Below are 19,530 nucleotides of genomic sequence, written 5' to 3' on the forward strand. Positions count from 1 at the left end.
TGATTTTTATATTTATTTCCAGGAAAGTACCATTCAAACCATTGCTTTCTGTTGTCTTCCAACAGTAATGAGGAAGACAACAATAACAAAACAACCCATATCTAATAAAAGTTTAACAGAATTAAAACAAACCTGACAAATCTTGTAGCAGTTTGATATTATTTGTGAACTCCAAGAAGAAGGACTATGTTTGTAAACAGGTCTGTTCCTCTTGGTGTGATACGCTTTGATTGTATTAGATTCAGCTGAGATGTCTTTGATAAAATTATGTTAAGATCAGGGCTTTGATTTGACCACATTAGTAGTGTGTGACTCAGGTTAAGTCCCCACACTCTTGGTGGGCTGATATAAACGGGCACTCACTCGAGAAGACACAGAAGATACACAAGAAAAGAGAGAGAGCTCCATAGACACAGGAGGGGAGAGAACTTTGATCCTGCAGCCCCGGGAGAGATGAGCCATTCGCCTGATAGTATGCAGTGGAAGAGAACAGAGCAGCTGAGCAGCTAAGGCCTGAAAGACCAGGCAGAGATTGCCTGCCATCTTGCTTCAACACATGGCAACTGACTTGGGTGAGAAAGTACCTCTTATGATAGCTTGAATTGGACTTTTTAGGGCCTTGTAACTATAAGCTTTTACCCCAAATAAATACCCTTTATAAAAGCCAACAGATTTCTGGTACTTTGTATCAGCATGCCTTTGGCTAATATAATTCTATTCCTATCCATGTTTTTTAATTTTAAAAAAGTACTAACAAAGGTCTCTTTGCAGTCTTAACTGTGGCAAGGTTATAGTTCTGTAGTATAAACTTTATCTTGTTAATCAAAACTGGTTAAGCAAAAGTATCTATGGCCACACTCAACATATGAATTCCAGATGTACCACAAAGGAGTCTGCCAATAAGCAAAACACTTAGATCTTTTTTATCCACTGTACATCAAGCACTTTGACATGGATAAATCTAAGTCCATGTATGCATAGAGAGTAGATGAAGGAAAGGAGCTAGGGCAGAACTCAGGTATACTCTTGAATTAGGAAATCAGAGAGAAGAGAAGAAGCCAGTCTCTGAGATCTGAAGAAAGCCAGCAGGGAGATCTTCAAGGGTACCTGGAAAAGAATGCAGAGAAGAAGGAGGCTGAAGCTGAGTGGAATTCCTCTGATTTTTCAAATAACTAGGATACATCAGGATATTTTATTTTGGGAATTAGTTACAGAAAGCAAATTTCTGAAAGATTCATCTGTAATTTTAAAAAAATGGTGACTGCCCATTGTAGCTGCTTACAAATATTTAATTTGAATTAAACATTAAAATGTTTAAAAAATAAAATCAAACATTAAACTTAAAATATGATTTGGAAATGTGATGCCACAGGTAGAGTGAGAGGAGCAATACCCAGTGGATGTTTATAATAAATACTAAACATGATCTGTAATTTAAGCAAGATTATTTAAATTAAGAAAATATCTTTTTCAAGGAAATGATACTAATATTTGCACCTTTTTCCTAAGGGGTCATTCTGACCTTACTTTTGAAGTTTCCCCCAAATAAATAAATATATTTTTTGACCTGACATTTTTGTGGACGAGCATCTGTGACTGGTAAATGACAGCCAGACTATTTTCCAGTGCCTGCACTCAGGACAGCATGTCGTCATGTCAGACCAGTTTCAAATGTGCTCTGAGAGCCGAATTTCCAAGCTAGTACCCACTGCTATTTTTACTGATTTTCTTTTTTGAACTGCCAGCACATCAGGGGAAAAAGAGCACAACTATGCACACACCTTTCCACTGTTGAGAAAAGTTATATTTGTTTATAAATAAAGAACTCCTGAGCGTAATTCCTCCTTTTTAAGTTCCCTTCGTAGGCACTGCCCTAATTTCCTTGCATGTCCTTTGATGACTTAGATATAAAGGAATGACGGCAGACCCCCGAGTTTGTCCCAAGTTTCCTTGATTTTAATACAGATGACTCACAAGTATGCTTTTATTCTGAGCAGGACCCATCCCAAAGTAAACCTTATGTCTTTATTTCCCACTTGGATTATTTTTGTCAAGTTGTATCTAAGGGCTGGGCACTGAATGCAAATAAAGTGAAATGTAAAAGCTGATGCAACATCCCTGGAACGAAAGAAACAGACAGGATAGTAATGTCACCATCAGAGCCCCAGTCTTGTCTCATGGGATGGAGGCCATTTAGGGCCACACAGCAGGACACGTCCTCTGTCCATCTAGCAATTCTGATCTTATCAATTTCGGTTTTTCTCTGGGCTGCCTGCCCGTCATTGAAGAAACTGTGAAATGTCCTTGAAATACTCAAGGAAGGAGAAAAGTTGGGGGAGGATGTTATATTTATATCCAATCTTAACTGTGAAGCACTTAGGAGCGGCCTTCATATTTGTATTTATTCTCCTATTCTTATATGAGTCACTTAAAATATAGTCCCTCTCAATTGTTAGTGAACATTACTCTCTATTACAAAAGACATTTAAAAGGGTGAAAATATAGCCAGTGTTCTAGAATGGTTCTCATTATCACATTACCTTTTGAATTACAGAAGAAAAAGCCCAAATCTTGCAATTAACATACTAGTTATACGAATCAAAGCCCTTTATTGCATTCTGCAAAACTTCCATCAAAATATTTTGCTAAATTGCATACAGCAGAAGAGTTATGCTTGGAGAAAAGCAGAAATTTCTTGGAAGGAGAAACTTCTTGGAATGACAGTTTCTTCCTGTCATTCTTATCTACTTCACTCTAACTAAAGCCAGTGACTTAAAATTATCTCTCTGAGAGAGAAATAGGTATTTGATTAAAAATCATTTGGTACTGATAGAACACTACTACAAAGCAAAAGATTAAAGAGGGGGATGTAAAGGTAGATATTTTAATGTTGTGGAAAAAAGTTTTTAATTTGAATCACTGATGAAGTAGAAACCAGTAGCCTTAACTGTCCAGATACATAAAATATATAACAACAAACTGAATTAGCAGATACTATGTGGTAAAGATTTCATATATGTAAAGCATATTAAAGCTGTGTTTGCATGAACCTGATTTTACTAAGAAGTAAAATATCAAAAGCACATATACCAAAAAACTGGTATTACTTTTTCTGGGTGCTCTTGTGTAGGGAGATAATGCTTACATTGGAATCATTGCTGATCCATTAAAGCACTTTGCTTCTGAAGGGCCATAGATTGAAATGTTAAAAGGATTAAGGTAGAAGTTTGCCTCCACTGGCTCCATGAATATTCCTGGGCCACTGTTTCCTTTTCCTTCTCTCTCTTCCTGGCTTCAAAATGGTGCATACTGTAACAGTTGAGAGCTTTGTAGTCAACAGTCGGTTTCACATCCTCACTGTGTTATCCATCATAGACAAACGACAATCTCTAGCCTCAGCTTCCTTTTCAGTGAGCCCAGGAAGTAACAGTACCCATCCTACGTACGGGATTTCTGTGGGAACTGAATTAAGTAAAGCACGAAAAGGGTTTAGCACAGTACCTGGCACAGAGTGTGCCCTCCATAAACGGGAGCCATTCTCTCTCTCACTATTGATAGGAATCACCCATGGAGGCTCTTAACTCAATAGCAATCTCCTACAGAGTAGGCAGGCCAAGGAATAAATTGATGAGATGAGTTACTTGCAACTGATTGAGCACACGCGTGCCCTCATGACACATCCCTAAAGCCCTGGAAAGAGAAGAAGGAAAATGAATGATGAAACAAACCAAACTAGTTCACTCCAGAAGTATAGACTCATTTCTTCTAAAAGACTCAGCCACACCGACTTCCCTCTAAGTATGTCCAAGGGCTTTACCAAAATGATCTAACTGGGAACCTTAAGCAATGTTACATAACAATAAGCAACAATCAGCAAAATAATGAAACCTCAGGGAATCTGGTGAATGAAATGCTAAAGCCATTAGTAAGAAAATCCTTTAGAAGAAAATCTTTGAAGGCAAATAAGAAAAAAGTTTAATCATTTATCCATTACTGATAGCTGTTAGGAGACACAGCAGAGGCACACATTGCCAATTCTTTAAAGAAACCTTTATGGTTAAGGGCTATGCAAGACAAGTGGTAAGAAAAAAGTCCTTAATTTTTCCTTAAATACAGTTTTAGAAAATTCAGCATGGATGAGATGCAAGCTGGTGGTAACGTGATTATTATTTTTGTACAAGATTTCCAAATCCTTTCCAAAGGCTTTTTTTCCCTTAAACTTATTATGAAATAATTTTAAACATACAGAACAGATGCAAAAATAACACAAGACCCATACAGAGAACTACAACACAGTCCTCCTCCCAGATACTCAAATTCATCAATTTTAACATTTAAACACATTTGCTGTATCATTCTATCTATCTATCTATCTATCTATCTATCTATCTATCTATCTATCTATCTATCTATCTACCTACCTACCTACCTATTTTCTAAACACCTGAGAGTAGATTGTGTACATCACGCTCCTTGAAACATAAGAACAGGGATAGTCACTATGCAATCACCTTAAGTATGGTTAGCAAGTTTAAGAACTTTAACACTAACAAAAAGCCTTCCATTTATAATGTCCTTTTGAGCCTTTTCTCCTTCATTATTAGATCCCTTCCAGGATCATGTATTGCATTTAATTGTCCTGTCTCTTTAGTTACTCTTTCTTTTTTTATACGTGTGTTTCAAAAGCTTTTTTTAAGTCTTATTGGTATACATATTTGGATAGAATGGACTAAAACGATATGATTCTTTCATCATTACCTGCTTGAGCACTAAGACAATGATTTGGACTTATTAATTCATAGTGACAAATAAATAAAAACATAAACACTAAGCAAAGTGATAGTACATGATTAAAGTGCATGCAAAAAAGGGGCATTGAAGGATAAGAGACTGATAGAAATTGTGGTCTAAAAGGAAGATGCAGAGAAGGAACCTTTATTTCTCATCTGTGTATTCTTCTGGTTCTTCTGTCCGTATTTAAACAGTTTCCCTTACAGCAAAATTAGGGCAGAAAAAGTTCCCTGGACATATGATTCTCCTCTTTGTGGACAAGTCAATCTACCTTAATTTATTAATCCAGAAACCGCCAAGTCTGTACTGTGTGTGTGTAGATATGCGCTTGGTGTCCGTCCAACTGGGACCATCATTTCCCCCCCACACACCTCTTCCGACGGAAGAAACGGCCTCCCACAGCCTGCTTTAGCAGAGTCCCTGGGGCAGCTAAGCTCTTTTCTTTAGACAGCACAACCCACAGCCCCATCCACTGCGCCATCCGCCACCAGCCGGATGTCTTCGAGCGGTGCCAATGCTGTCTTAAGATTATAAGGTAACATGACCGCCCAGTTTAAGTACAAAGCATTGTTAGCATGCCAATGTAGCTTTGTTTTGGTCTTGGCCAAAAAAATCAGAGATTCATCATTCATTCTGGCTGCAATAAGAACTTTGTGCTTCGATCGCTAAAAAAAAAAATAAAGCATGATTTTAGCATATCCTTTCAAATCCAGCAGGTATATTGCTAGGTAAATAGTCTTGCCACATACCTCTCGAATTTTGCTCTTCTCCCTTCTGTACCCTCCTGCCGTGGTTCTCGCTCATCTTCTCCCGCTGCATCAGGCTCAGGTGCAGACTGCTGCGCTGCGGCCAGAGCTGCGCAAACACCTGCTTTGTCGCGACCATGTGGAGTCGGGGAGCATCTCAACACGGTTTGTTCCCCAGCACGGAGGGGGATCCTGGGGTAAGGGGGGTGCATCCACTGGGGGTGTGGACATGACTGGGCCCAGGAGAGGTCCAGGGTCCATGAGGCGAACCTCACCCCACCGCATCTGCTGTCACCCAAGGGCATGGATCACTGCCCAGGAATCCTTGCTGAATCTATTATCAACAGTCAGTGGTGAAGATATTTTTTTAATTCTCTAAATTTGGCTTTGGATTTTATCTATTAATGCAAGATGTGGATGTTTCTCGGCAGGAAATGAAAATTAATTGATCTTTACAAAGAGCTGGAATGAACAGCTGTTATTTCTTCCCAACACGATGAAAGAAAATCAGAGCTGGACAAGATGAAGAGGTGTCTGCTCTGTAAGATAGGCCAATCGGCAAGCCTACCAGCAGAAACGTCGATGGGCTGCCCTAACAAAACGGAAGGAAAACAGGGCTCACTTGTCTTCAGCAGCCCAGGGATGGGACTGGGGGGCAAAGGAGTCGCAAGAATTGTCAGGGGAGGAGCTGAAGGGACGAGCGCCGGACACGCACCCCGGAGGCCCGGGGAGAGCGTGGCGGGGCAGGACTGGGGTGCTCCCTCCATGGGGCAGTAAGAGAGTGACCTGCAGGCCTGGAGCTCGCAAAGGGGGATCCTGAAGTTTAGCTGGGAGCCGAGGAGGTTCCAGAAATGAGGAGGTCCGAGGCAGGGGCCTAGCACTGTGACACTCCAGGTCAGAGTTGCTGAGACTTGGGGTGGGAGTCCGACTGTGACGTCGCCCAGGAAGCTGAGGGCTACTGGATCCCCTGGAAAACACGGGGCACAGGCAGGGCTGCCCCGAGGAGGGGACGAGTGGGGCACAGCCAGGTCTCCCCACCTTCCTAGGAGGCATGCTTGTTCCATTCCAGGTCGGGAGTCACAGCCTGGGTGCAGAAAGACAAGCGATTCTTGGAAGCGTCAAGCTGGGTCTTTGTCTTCCTTTCCACAGCGTGCTCAGTGCCCTGCGCTCACACGACACCTGCGGTGGTGCCAGCCTTCTGTAGGCTGTAAGGACTCAGAGTTTCTGCGGTTTTTTTAATCTGGCCCCCAGGTCCCTGGGCCTAAGGAACCAGCTAAACAGAAGTTTCCACACTCTGCTTCTCACCAGGACTGTCTGGTGGAATACCATCATGCACGTCTTTGAGGGCAAAAGGAGGGCAAGGGGGGAGGCAGAGCGCAGTGCCCACAGGGGCCGGAGCTGAGGCTGAGGGGCACTGACAACACCTGAGGACAGCCACCCAAAGTGCTGTTTAAAGAAACACAGTAAGGCCGGGAGGGACATCCTGGCTCGTGTCTTCGTAGCTCTGTCTCTGGCTCTTGGTGGGTCATAAGGATAACAGTTTAGTTTTTGTAATTACTATAAATGCCACGATTAACACATAAAAAAATTATGATCCACAAAACAGCAGCAGGTTGTCTACAGTATTTCTCTGCATATATGGCAAAGTTAAAAGGGCTTTCCCTCCTTTCGATGATATTTTCCTTCTTTTTCATTTTTCCACGGTCTGGTAAGGCTGTGTTTATTTGCCTGCTGGAACAATGGCGCTTTTAAACGTCTACGCCAAGGAACAGAAAAGACACCGTAAAAGAAACGTGTTATTGTGGCCCTGGACATCTGCGCCGAGGCCTCGGCAAGCGCAAAAATAGTTTTGTTTCGATTGGGACGCACAGACAGGACTGCCATCTGGGAAAGGGAACAAAGATAGGAAACTTGGGCCACTGCCCTTCCAGGCCCGGCGCCACCTCTCCTTAACCCTTTGGGTGCCAGTCTCCGCCTCTGGTCCTGAACTCACCTCTAGGAAAGCATGACCTTGCTCATTTTACTGGCTCTTTGGAGAGGCACGCTTTCACCTAAGAACGCTGCGCCCGGCAATTCTCAGGTTCCCTGTTATTAGCAAAAGTGGGATAATCCGTATTTACCTCATTGTAGTATTTAAAGGAGTAATTGTCTGTGAAATTATTCTAAGATGACGAAATCCAAATTATTTCTGCCCGTTAGCTTCCAACGAAGAAAAAATGTGTCTATGGCATGCATAGTTTAATATGGCTGATCCGGTCCAGATGGAAAAGGAAATCTGGATTTAGATTGTGTTTCCTGCTAGCTCCTATTCCAGCAGAACTGACACCGCTATTAATTTATTTATTATAGTTTTACAGTTGATAGAACACACAGTGAAGAGAAACACTCTGGATTAAGTCAGAAAGACCATGTTTATCTTGAGGCTGGGAACACGAAGTAGATTCAGGAATCCATGCTTTAATGCCGTTTTAAAAAATCTTCCTTCAGGGCTTGAAGAAATTAGGACAATTAAATAACTTGTTAAGTAACTTGTCTGAAAGTCACACTGCCCTTGAGTGGACAAAGAGTTAAATCAACCCTTCATCACAGTTAAGATTAAATGAGCTAATTTATGAGAAACCTCACATAAATATTGGTTCCTATTAGCCTTGGGATGATTAAACACGGTAGTTACATGAAAGCATCCTTTAGGTACTAATTAGTATTAAATATTAGAGAGACATTTCCCTCTCATTCTTTTTCCATTTTTCATCTGAGTTCCCAGGGCCTAAAACAAAAGAAAACATTGATGATGATGTTAAAATCAGTTAATCTCTTCCAAATTTGTGTTTGCTGAGCTAAAAAAAAAAAAAACCAAAAGCTCTTCTGTAAGTTTTACTGGCAGCACAGGCAGCACACAAAGTATAAATCTATTCAACAACTCTTGAGAAAGAGGCAGAAAGCCTGTTCCTCAAAGTGCATACATTTATTTTGTATCTGTTAAAATCGCTGTGCTTAACTAGTTTCCCTGCCTCTTTCTTCATCCCCCTGAAGTCTACTCTCAACAGCAACTAGAAGAAGCTTTCTAAAACTAAGTCAGATCACAGCATTCCAGTAGTAAAAATTCCTCATCCAGTTCAGAGTGGAAAGCAGAGGCCCCTCCCCTGGCCCGCACCTGCCCCAACGCACTTGCTGGGCCCCGCTGGGCAGAGCTGCTCCTTGCTGGCACCTGCTGCCCAGGCGGCTCTGCCTCCTCCAGGTCTGCCCAAGGCTCACCTTATTCGGGCGGCCTTCCCTGACCTCCTTATTGTGATAACACCCCTGTTACCCTCCTCAGGCAGTAGAAGGTCGACTCCTTGAGGGCTGAGAATTTCATCTGGTTTTCAAAGTCGACTGATAGGCAGATAATTTACAACCTGGAGAGAGGTTTATACAAAGCACGTTGCTAATATCTAGACTAGCACTAGGCACCCAGAAAATCCTCCCTGACATGCTTCCTGGGCTAAAGAGCCTAACATCAAAAAGTTTTAAAAGTAAATTTTCATATTTTAAAGGAAAGCACACACCCGCCTAAGACAAACTCTTCAGAAATTATTGATTTTCAGTGACCCTTTTAAGTGCAAGAGTCAAGATTTTGTAGGAACTCATTTAAAGACAAAACAATGTACCATAACCTCTTGGTAGAAAATGACACATGGACAGGAAACACTGATATATACATAATTTTTTTCCAGTGCAGGGAACAGAAAGATGTCCGAACGATATCTTTGAAACAGTTCATAAAGAGAACCCTTTTGAGTCTACCCCAAGAAGGTCAATGCTTTAAAAATTACTCCCTCCCTTTAAATACTATTAAATTAGTATCAAGAAAAAGATGTTTCTTAAAAATTGAATTAATAAAATGGTTATAGGATGCATAATATAGATTAAAACTCTCATGAATATGTAACAGTTTCTCTGAAATGGTCAAAAGAGTAAATGGAGCAGTTAAACTAATGTTTTATGTTTAAAAACTCTTAAGTGATAAAAAAAAACCAAAAAACTCAAGTGAGATATTATCTTAAAAATTAAAGTCTTGTGGGGGTGGGGAGTGAGGTATATGGGAACCTCTTACATTTTTTAATGTAACATTTTGTGTGATGTATATATCTTTAAAAAAAGACAATAACAAAATTTTATTTTCAAAAAAAATTCTTATTTGAAATTTGACTTCATGCTTACAATATTTTTCTTTCTAATACCTTTTCAAACTTGAGATATTTTACACCCTTTTAAAAATAGGCTGATCAATTATATTTCATTTCCAGTTTCTATGTTTTTTCCCAACTTTTCAATTATTTGTAAACTCTCTCTTTCCTAGTCCTTCCAAGTTCCCCCTTGAACTCGGCACATCTCGGCTGCCAGGTAGATGTGGGTTCCAATCCTGTTTCCTCTTCCACGTGATTGTCAAGTCCCAGCTGTGCACGAGGGCATCAATGACACCCACACCACACAGAATTACTGAGAATCACTGCAGGGTATGATTGAGAAAGGCAAACGCAGTGTCTGGTACATTTCAGAATCCTAGAAATATTTGCTATTCTCAACTCCCCTGATACTTCTCTTTTCCCCTTTCAAAATGATGTTTCTCCAATTCAACCCCCTTCTTAGGCAGTTGACCAAGGAAGAGGTCAGACAACTCAGTCATGTTTAAAGTAAAGGAATATTCCAGTTGATGGACTGAGGTCACACACTCTATTTCCCTCTAGGTTGTGAGCCCATGGAGTTCAAAGAGCTCATCTCCCTGCTCAGTTGGAGATCTCAAATAACTACCTCATGATGAGTGCTCAGCCAGATAAAGAAGAGAGATCACTAAGCCTCAAATGTGACTATTTCCACTACAGCTTTGACATAAATAGCAAGACTATGTTTCTCCATCACCTCACATTTCTTTATTTTAAGCATTTAATGGGCACACACTCACAATCCCTTGTCTATTTATAAACATGCACAACTTCACGAAGCAGGCGTGCTGGATTTCACATTTTTAAAATAAACGATATTTAATCTAAAATTCACTGACTTTAGTGATGACCTTTAACAAACAACCTGTTTCTTCAGGAGTAAATATTTAAGCCAGCTCATTGGCTTTAAATGTCAAAGAGAGATTGGAGATAAAAGCCAGAGAAGTTCAATTTATAGCTAACGGGGTAATGATCAACTGCTACTGGTTTTCAGAGGTCCTGACCAAAGTCTCCAGGTCTCCCTCTGAGCTTTCAGCTCGGGATGAGGGCCAGGTCCTCCCTGACAGTCATGCAACCGAGATCTCGCCAAAACCTCTCAGATCCAAAGGACGCTGTCAACTTACGCCTGAGTTGAAGCATTTAAGCCTTTCCTTTTTTTTTTTTTTAAAAACTTGTAGCAGACAAACTTAATGGCTTGAAAATACTTAGGCAATTTCACATTGGAAGAGAGAAATGAACACAGAGCACCTAAGTTTAAGACACTTTTTCTCTTGTAAGAATTTTCTGATTTCTACTGCTTTAACAAGCTATAAGCTAGGGTCAAGGAACGATATTTGGAGGACAAATGTTCGAAAGAGCTAAATAATCATAGGTAGTAGTTATGTTTATGGTGTCATTTTTCTCTACAGAGGCCAGGAAATTTAAGCTGCCCAGCTATTTTTTTTTTCAGCATCCTCGGAAAATAAGAAGTTTGATACAACAAATTTTCAACATATTTTCAGATCTCAGTTGTTGACCCAGACAAGCAAATAAGCCAAAAAAACAAAAAAAGGATTAATCATTTGGATAAAAATCATTCTAAAATGAATTACACAGTTTTCTTCTATCTTAAAAAGACTCCAACAAATGGAATTTGATCAGCGCTCCCACCCCTTTTTGGAGTCCAGAATAATAGTGAGAACTGTAATTATCGTAACAGAGTGGTATTAGGGTGAAAACCTCAGGGTCAGTCATTAGGAGGTACAGGTCTGTTTGCTCTGCACTAAATGACACAAAATTGCAGTGTGTTCTGAGTTCTCGTGGCGGCCTTTTGTGGTTTTTCCACCTCTTTCCAGCTGGCCTGCAGGCTGCCCTTTCACTTCTAGCTGCATGCATCTATCTGATTCCCCGGCTTCTGATCCTTCCTGTGGCTGAGTAGGCTTGTCCTAGCCAGGTTTACAGTAGAAATAAATAGGCTACAAAGGGAGGCCTTGCAAGGCTGTCTTTGTAGGAAGGAGCTTCTAGTGCAGAGGGACCCGGTCAGGTTTTGCATTTTCAGCTGCATTTAGTAGGTTTCCACACAACTGACCTTGGACCGCTACTATTTTTGCATGTTTTTCGATAAAATAATTAAAGGACATAATATTGGCAAAAAGACAGGGAGATATCAAAGAAAAGTGGGGGAACGAAAGACAATGGGAGGAAGAGAAGAAGGAGCAATAAACCAGCAAATAAGTCATAGAGGGATTCTCTGCTCCCAGAGCCAGAGGGAGGTCTGGCTTCGTCATGGCTCACACAAGCCATGGGCTGTTTTGTCCTTGCTGAGCTGTCTTCCTAATCCCTAGCCCGAAATTTCTGGAAAGAGCTACATTTTTCAGACTCCTCCATAAGAAAATCCCTTCTCTACTGCACTAGAGATTCAGGGGCACTCCTCTCTTCCTCCAATGATCCCCAAAGCAAGGCTCCACAACACAGAATCCAAGCGACAAACCCCTGGAACTCTGAGTGCAAGAACCTCGGCCTGAGAACCACAGAGCAGGTGGAAAGCCACAGGAAAGGCAGTGCTTCCCAGTCCATGGAGCCTCTGAGGACCACCGCTCAGAGAGGCAGGGGGCGCTCGGGAAAACCAGGCCAGTACGGCTTAGCACTCGCATCAAGGAGAACTGTATGGCACGGACAGAAAAGAAAACCAACAAACCAAAACACGCATCCCACAGAAACCCCAAATGTTGCCACAGACGAATGTAAAGGACTTTTGGATGAGCAGTAGGTCTTCTGCAGCCCAGGTAGAGTCTTTACTCATCAGTTTCAGGGTCAGGCCCGCAGGATGGAGTACGAGGTGCCGGGTGGATGCCAGGAAGCGGCTCCTCCACCTCAGGGCCTCAGGGGGCGAACGTCTTCCGATAAAGGCTGAAGTCCACTTGGGATGCCCACGAGTAACTTTCTGCCCAACACTGTGTCCTCCTGCTCCCCCTCCACTCCTCCTTCCTCCTCCCTTAAACAAAACCTGAATCCCCATATTGGTAATGATTTCCAAGCACCCCCAATTCATTTCCTCTTTAAATTTGTTGTTTTTCTTTCTGTTAAAAGAGGTGTTTATCAGGCACTCTTAGTTTTCAATAATTTAGCCTTGCGGGCCAAGAGACAAAAGTATTTAGCACGCCTGGACATACAAAACTGCCTCACAGGAATCAATTTGTTAGTGCACAGCTGTGTGGACAGCAGCATTAAGCGTAACAGCAGAAGCCTAGAGACGACCTTAAAAGTCCCTGGGGGGAGCAGGTGTGGCTCAAGCAGTTGAGCGCCTGCTGCCCACATGGTGGGTTCCGTCCCTGGTGCCTCATGAAAACAAAAATAAACAACAAACAAAAGAAAAAAACACAACAACTCAGGGGAGGCGATGCGACTCAGTGGTTGAGTGCCAACTTCCCCGGCCCCCGTACCTTAAAAAAAAAAGGCCATGGGTAGAAAAATACCAATTTGATACTTTACTCAATAAGGTCATTAAAACAATGTTCATTCTTAATACATAAAAATATTTATATTTTAAGTGGAAAATGATACAAGTAGTATATACAGCATAATTATATCTATCTTAAAAATCAGTGCTATAGACAGAAAAAAGAATGGAAAGAAAAATACCAAAATGCTGTGGTTTGTTTAGCTGCTTTTTGATACTGAGTATTAAGAATTAACTGTGAGGAGAAAAAAGTTTTAAAACTTTTAAATGCTTATTTTCAAACTACCTTTATTTCTTTATTTAGAATAAACTTTTAATTTCTTCTGGAAATAATCATTTTTTTCCCTATCTTGAGGTTCTTTATGGAAAAGAAGGCATATCTTCCTCCTCCCTCTTACAAACACCAAATAACAATTTTTAAAAATAATGTGATTTATTACTTTATTGGTAGGAAGAACTTTTAATTGTTTTCTGATAGCATTAAGCCAAGTAAAATTCCTAAATTGCTGCAGGTCAGTACAGCTCATAGCTTTTCTTTCTCCAACACAAAGCAATTTATTTGATTGCTTATCTCTCTAGAATCACATGGCTTGTTTTACAAAGCCCCTGAGGAGAAAGCAAACAACTAGGTTCAACAGCCTTAATAATGCTTTGCTCTGGTGAAAACCACTTTGAGTTTTTCCAAAACCAACTTGTTTCAACCACGGATTTGTTCCAAATAAACACTGTTAAAAAGAAAATCACACAAAATCTGCATTTCTTAGCAGACCCAGGGCAGGATAGAATACTTACAAAAGTTCTAGTGTATTTTTCACTCTTTCTCCTTAATGTTCTAAATGGCCCCATATTATTACAAAGTACAGACACCATGAGAAGCAGAAGCAGGAAGCAGTGATTTCCATATAAAGAGACCTTTCATTTAGCTCTAATTTAGGTAATGACGCTCATCCCTCCCATGTCCCATGCCCAGCCAGCTATGCCTATGAATTAATGCCAGTAGTGAGCTGACAGGAGGTTATGGATGGATGGGCTGGTTGCTCTCACACAGCCAATCATTCTTGGAGGGGGCATGGGACAGGCCTGGGGCAATGGGATCGAGATGAAAGAGACCAGCCCACCACCCAAGTGGGGTCTCTTGGCCTGGTATTCTACACATTTGAGGTAATCAACACAAAAGTACCCTGCGGCTCCTTTCTAGACATCCTCCATTGCTTGCCCACCAAAGGAGGAGAAGGGTCAGCAAGACGAACCCCAAGGCCAGCTGCATCACAAGGACCTCTCAGGACCAGACAGCTCCTGACCACCATGTGCCCCGAAGAGCACGGCTGGGTCAGGCAGGCGTGAGGGATGCAGGGTGGAAGGGAGCCCTCGTGTGGGAGAAGGCTGGCCCCAAGGTGGACAGTAGCCAAGGAGCTTGCTCTGTGGTGGGTGTCAGGATATTAGACACTATCTCATTTAATTCTATCCAAAATCTGCAGACGTGGGTATTGCTACCCCATGTTACAGAGCATAACTGGAGGTTCAGAGAGGTGCAGTGATAAGCAGAGGTTACACAGTGAGGATTATGGCAGAACCAAGATTTGAGCCCCAAACTTTTGGCAACAGGTCCCATTATTGGTTGAATTGTGTCCCCCAAAAGGACACGCTGAAGTCCTAATCCCCAGTATGTCTTCTGGAAAGAGGGTCATTACAGATGGAATTAGGCAAGTTCAAATGATGTCCTACTGGAGTAGGGAGGCCCTAATCCAATACGACTGGTGTCCTTATAAGAAGAATAAGAGGAAACCTGGACGCAGAGGCAGGTAGCGGCAAGAACGCCATGTGATACCATAGCACAGGCTGAAGCCCAAGCACTGCAGGCCAACTACCAGAAGCTAGAAGAGGCAAGGAAGGTATCTAGCCTGCGGATTTTGGACTTCTGCTGTTTTAAGGCCCCGGCCTGTGGTACTTACTTTGGCAGCCCTAGGAAACTAAGGCAGGGCCCATGTTGCTTTCTACTCTACTGCTTCTGTTAAACACCGACTTTTCTAGACGGGGCTTTTATGCGTACAGACATGCAAAGAGTCATGAGGGCTAGAAACGTCGTTCTTGATTTTGAAATCGCTTTTCAGGAAATATAGGTATACCCTACAAAAAGAGAAAACTCACGCATTCATTATTAAAAATGTGAACCATACAGTACTTATCTGATATCTGATTGTTGAGTTTTAATCCATTTCCCACTATTCCCTTACTGTTGAGTGGAGCAGTACACATGAAGGCCTTCACTGCTGTCCCTTGACCCACACCTCCTGGGCTGTCACCAGCCATTTTCCAAGACGGCAGTCCCCCCTCTCCCTCCAAATGCTGCGAGACCAGCTCCAAGCATCCCAGGAGCCTTGCCTGCTAGAAGCAGCAGGAAGGAAGCCCCCAGCTCTGCAGCCCTGCCTGCTATCAGACACAGTGCCAGGGAATTTACTTCCATCAACTCCCTTAATCCCTATGACCACCGCAGGAGATGGCATTACCCATCGCACGGAGGAAGAAACCGCACCCAAGCGGAGCTGGTTAACTTTCCAAACTCACACCAGCCCGTGGCAAGTTTGGAACTGGGGTGCAGCCCTGGAGAGCTGACAGATACTCAAGAGGCTTTCAATCTCATATTTTCTGTTGTCATTTTGGTTTGCTTCAGGTGTTATATAAATATAAGAAAATATATTTGCATTCGCTTGAAATTATTCTTGTGTCACGACCACTGAGACAGTTCTCCTTTTTAAACGTTTTGTTTATGGCTTGTTACAGGCTGCACCTTTGGGGTATAAGTTAATTATGTCTTGGGGGCACCTTCTGTGGTGACTGATTTGTCCCAGCAGTGGAGGCTCCCAGAGATCGATACCTCACCACGATCGCAAATGTCCCAGGGTCCTTGATGTCACCGAAAGCTCCACTATCTTCTCTCATCCACTTTGCCTCCCGCACTGTGGAATGAGCACCTCAAACGTGTGCTCTTCCAGCCCCGTCCTTGGCAGAACCTGCTGCCACCCACTTTACAGACACAGACACCATCTGTTAGGGACCCCTCAGTTCTGGCCACTGAATGTACACGCTCCTGTTCATGGGCCCCCAACCACCTCTCCCTCCCTTTGGTTAGAGCAGGAAGGGCTCCCTAAGAGACCTCTTTCACCTGGGACACACCTGCCACCTGCTTTGGGAGGCTACCCCAGTTACCTATCTTATGTAGGACGGCAACGTAAGTAACCTTATATAAGTAATCTTATGTTATTGATTCTTTCTTGTTCTCTCATATCAAATAGTGAGCCTCTCTCAACTGGACCCTTCCCTTCAACCTTCAAACCTGTAGACATGTCTCACCTAAAAAAATAACACAAAAATCCCTTCCTCCTCTGCTCAGCTCCCTATCACCCTGTTCCTTCGTCACAGGCCAACGTCTGAGCAGAGTTGTCCATAACTGCTGCCTCCACTCTTCCCCTTCCGTCAACTTCTCATTTCCTTGTAATCTGGCTTCTATTTCCATCAGTAACTAAAATGTCTTTTGTTAATGTCACCAATGGCCTCCACTGTGCTAAATCCGAAGGACGTTCCCAGAGTTGATTTACCTGACCTGCAAACAGCAATCGACATTGCATCCAACGGATTGCGCCCCTGGATCTCCCCCTAGTCCTCTGGGCCCTCCTTTCGGCTCATCCTCCTCTAACTGATCCTTTACATGACAACTCAAAAGTCACTTGTTCATGAAAACCTGGTCACAACTTTGCATCTCTTTGTGAATTACCTGAATATAGTTTTAACTCTGAGTATTTAATCAACAACTCAAGGACAAGGGTCTGCCTGTTTCCCGTCGTGTCCCCAGGTCCCAGCACTGCACCCGGTATACAATAGGCACTCAAAGATTTGTTCAGCTGGTAGAGGAAAGAGGCCTTGCCTCAGGAGGATGATGGATTTTAAGCAGGTCTGTCAGAGCCTCTCCTTCCGGAGTGTGGACAGGGAGGACAGACCAACACTGCCTGTGACCTGCGAGATAGGACAGTGCCACAGATGCTCTGGGGCCGAGCAACAGGAAGGGCTCCAGTCTCAGCCTGCAGAGCTGCCGTGGCTCCTGAGTAAGGGCTGCTCTAGGTACCGGGAGATCCCAGGTTCTGGAAGGTTCTGGTCGCTCTCACTAACAAGCATATCTTTGATATAAAACCCACTGCTTGAGGTAGCTGGAGTGGCGTCACTTTCTTACAGCTAAGAGTCAAAGTAATACAGGAACTCTTCAGGAAAAAAAAAAAAATCTCTGAAGAAGCAGTTCTTTGTGTGGCGAGTTGAAAAGCCCAAAGTAGAAGAAATGAAAACATACGGCGCCTTACATAATTTCCCCAAAAGGCTTCAAGATCTCTTTTGAAGAGATTAGTTGTGTTCTGGAATTATTCCCAAGTTCTGTGCCAAAGGCAGCAAACTTTTCTTTATAGAGATAAGGATTACTGCTCACTCAAGACCACCAGACTGACTGGCTTTATGATTTGAAAGGTTATTAGCTGTGTAAACTGCATTTCTGACTTGGATAAATAATTTTTTTCCTTGCCTTCTAAAAAATTTCATATATCAAGAAGTATATATCTATAGAAAATTAAACTAGTTACTTTTCATTTCAAAATCATAACTTACATATGAATTCTAATTTTCACTTCAAAATCATAACTTACATGTGAATTCTATGTTCAAAGTATAATTTATGGCATCCAGAGCTTAGCCAGAACCTCGTAGGCAAAAGATTCTAATGCCTCAGACTTTTGACTAGACTCTATTACATTTAAGTCCAATAAATTAAAGGAGCAAAAAAATAAAACAACAATAACCAAAAAAACCTAGTTCTTTCCAACTTTAAACTGGGCAATATAAATTTCTTAACTAAATCTCATCATGGCAGTTTGGGATGCAGTTCATAATTTTAAATTGGCATTCTGTACAAAATGGTAGCCAAGTTGACACATGGGTAGGATGATGTTGGTTCCCAGTTTTAATTGGCAAGCAGGGGATGTTCTTTTATGGACTCTGTAGTAAAAGAAGCTCTTTCAGTTTCTCCTATATTTTAGAATTTTAAAGCCTTCATTAAATGGAAAATATCAAGGCAAACAATACAAGAGAAAGTCAACATGCAGCATACTATATGAGTCAACAAAGGATGGATTAGAGAGTTTGATTTTTCTTAAGGAAACAGTAGGATGTGGTGGAAACAGCATGATACTTGAAATTAGACAGACTGGGGTTGAAAACTGTCTGCCATTTACTGGCCAACAATGGAAAGTCATTAACCTCTCAGCTAGTATTCTGACAAATAGGATTATTGAGAAAATTAAGTAAAACAAAATAGGTAAGTCACTTGTATTATGCTTGAAACACAATAGGCATTCACTATATTATTTGCTAATTGTGATGAATTATTGGGAAAATGTTTACATATGATAAAAATGAGGGTCAATACATGTTATGCAAACATTAATCTTCATTTTCTTGCTATTCTATTATTTCAAATAAAGAAAAGAAAGGAATGTGCTTTCATAAAGGACATAATAAAATGGGCTGCAAATGTCCATGATGTTCTTGGAAAGAGCAGTAGTATGTGACCTTTTCAAATAATACAATAGCTTTCTATTAGTTGCAAGGGGGCAAGAAGACAGATCAAACACATGGAAAAGTAGATCAAAACACCCCCTAGATTCAGAGGTCCATATTACCAATGCTCTGCAGAGAGGCAAACACAGCCTGGGCAGAGGTAAACATGTCCAGAGAAAGCTTCTAAGCCCACCTGCTGATTCCTTTCCTGTCCCTATTGGTCAGGCTTCCTACTTGGGCTTAAGAAGGGTGAGGAGTCTCTGTTCTTCCTATACCAAGTCAATGCGGGCTGATGACAACTTGCAACGAATACCTTTTCTAGCTGAGGAAAACTAGAGTCCAGGATTGATGCTAACATAAAGAGGAAATGGCACACCATGCTTAGTGGCAACGCTCCAAAATGTGTTCACCAACTGCAATGAATGTACACATGACATTTAAGGTAGGAAAATGTGGAAGGCATGGGGAGTAGGGCATATGGGAATCCCCTACATTTTTTTATGTAACATTTATGTAATCTAAGTATCTTTTAAAATTTTTTTTTAAAAAAGAGGAAATGGCACAATTTTGTCATTTACAGGTACAGTTCCAGCATGCAATGGGTTCCCTGTTCTCAACTGTTAAATAAGAAAATGAATCACTGAATGAAATAAACTAAGATTCGCTTATTGATACATTAATGAAGACAGGTGATTCAGAGAGACAAAAGTCTCTGAAAAGACAGAGAAGCCAGCCATCAGAATATAGTGTGTGGGGT

The 19,530-nt window shown here is 41.8% G+C and overlaps 1 protein-coding gene across 3 annotated transcripts in view; it reads right to left on the reverse strand.

Annotated features, from left to right (window-relative positions):
* TNFRSF19 (TNF receptor superfamily member 19) overlaps window positions 1-19,530 on the reverse strand; it is a 77,805-nt gene that overhangs the window by 17,813 nt on the left and 40,462 nt on the right. The window lies entirely within an intron of this gene.

Source organism: Dasypus novemcinctus, chromosome 15, assembly GCF_030445035.2.
Source record: "Dasypus novemcinctus isolate mDasNov1 chromosome 15, mDasNov1.1.hap2, whole genome shotgun sequence".
Classification (NCBI taxonomy): Eukaryota; Metazoa; Chordata; class Mammalia; order Cingulata; family Dasypodidae; genus Dasypus; species Dasypus novemcinctus.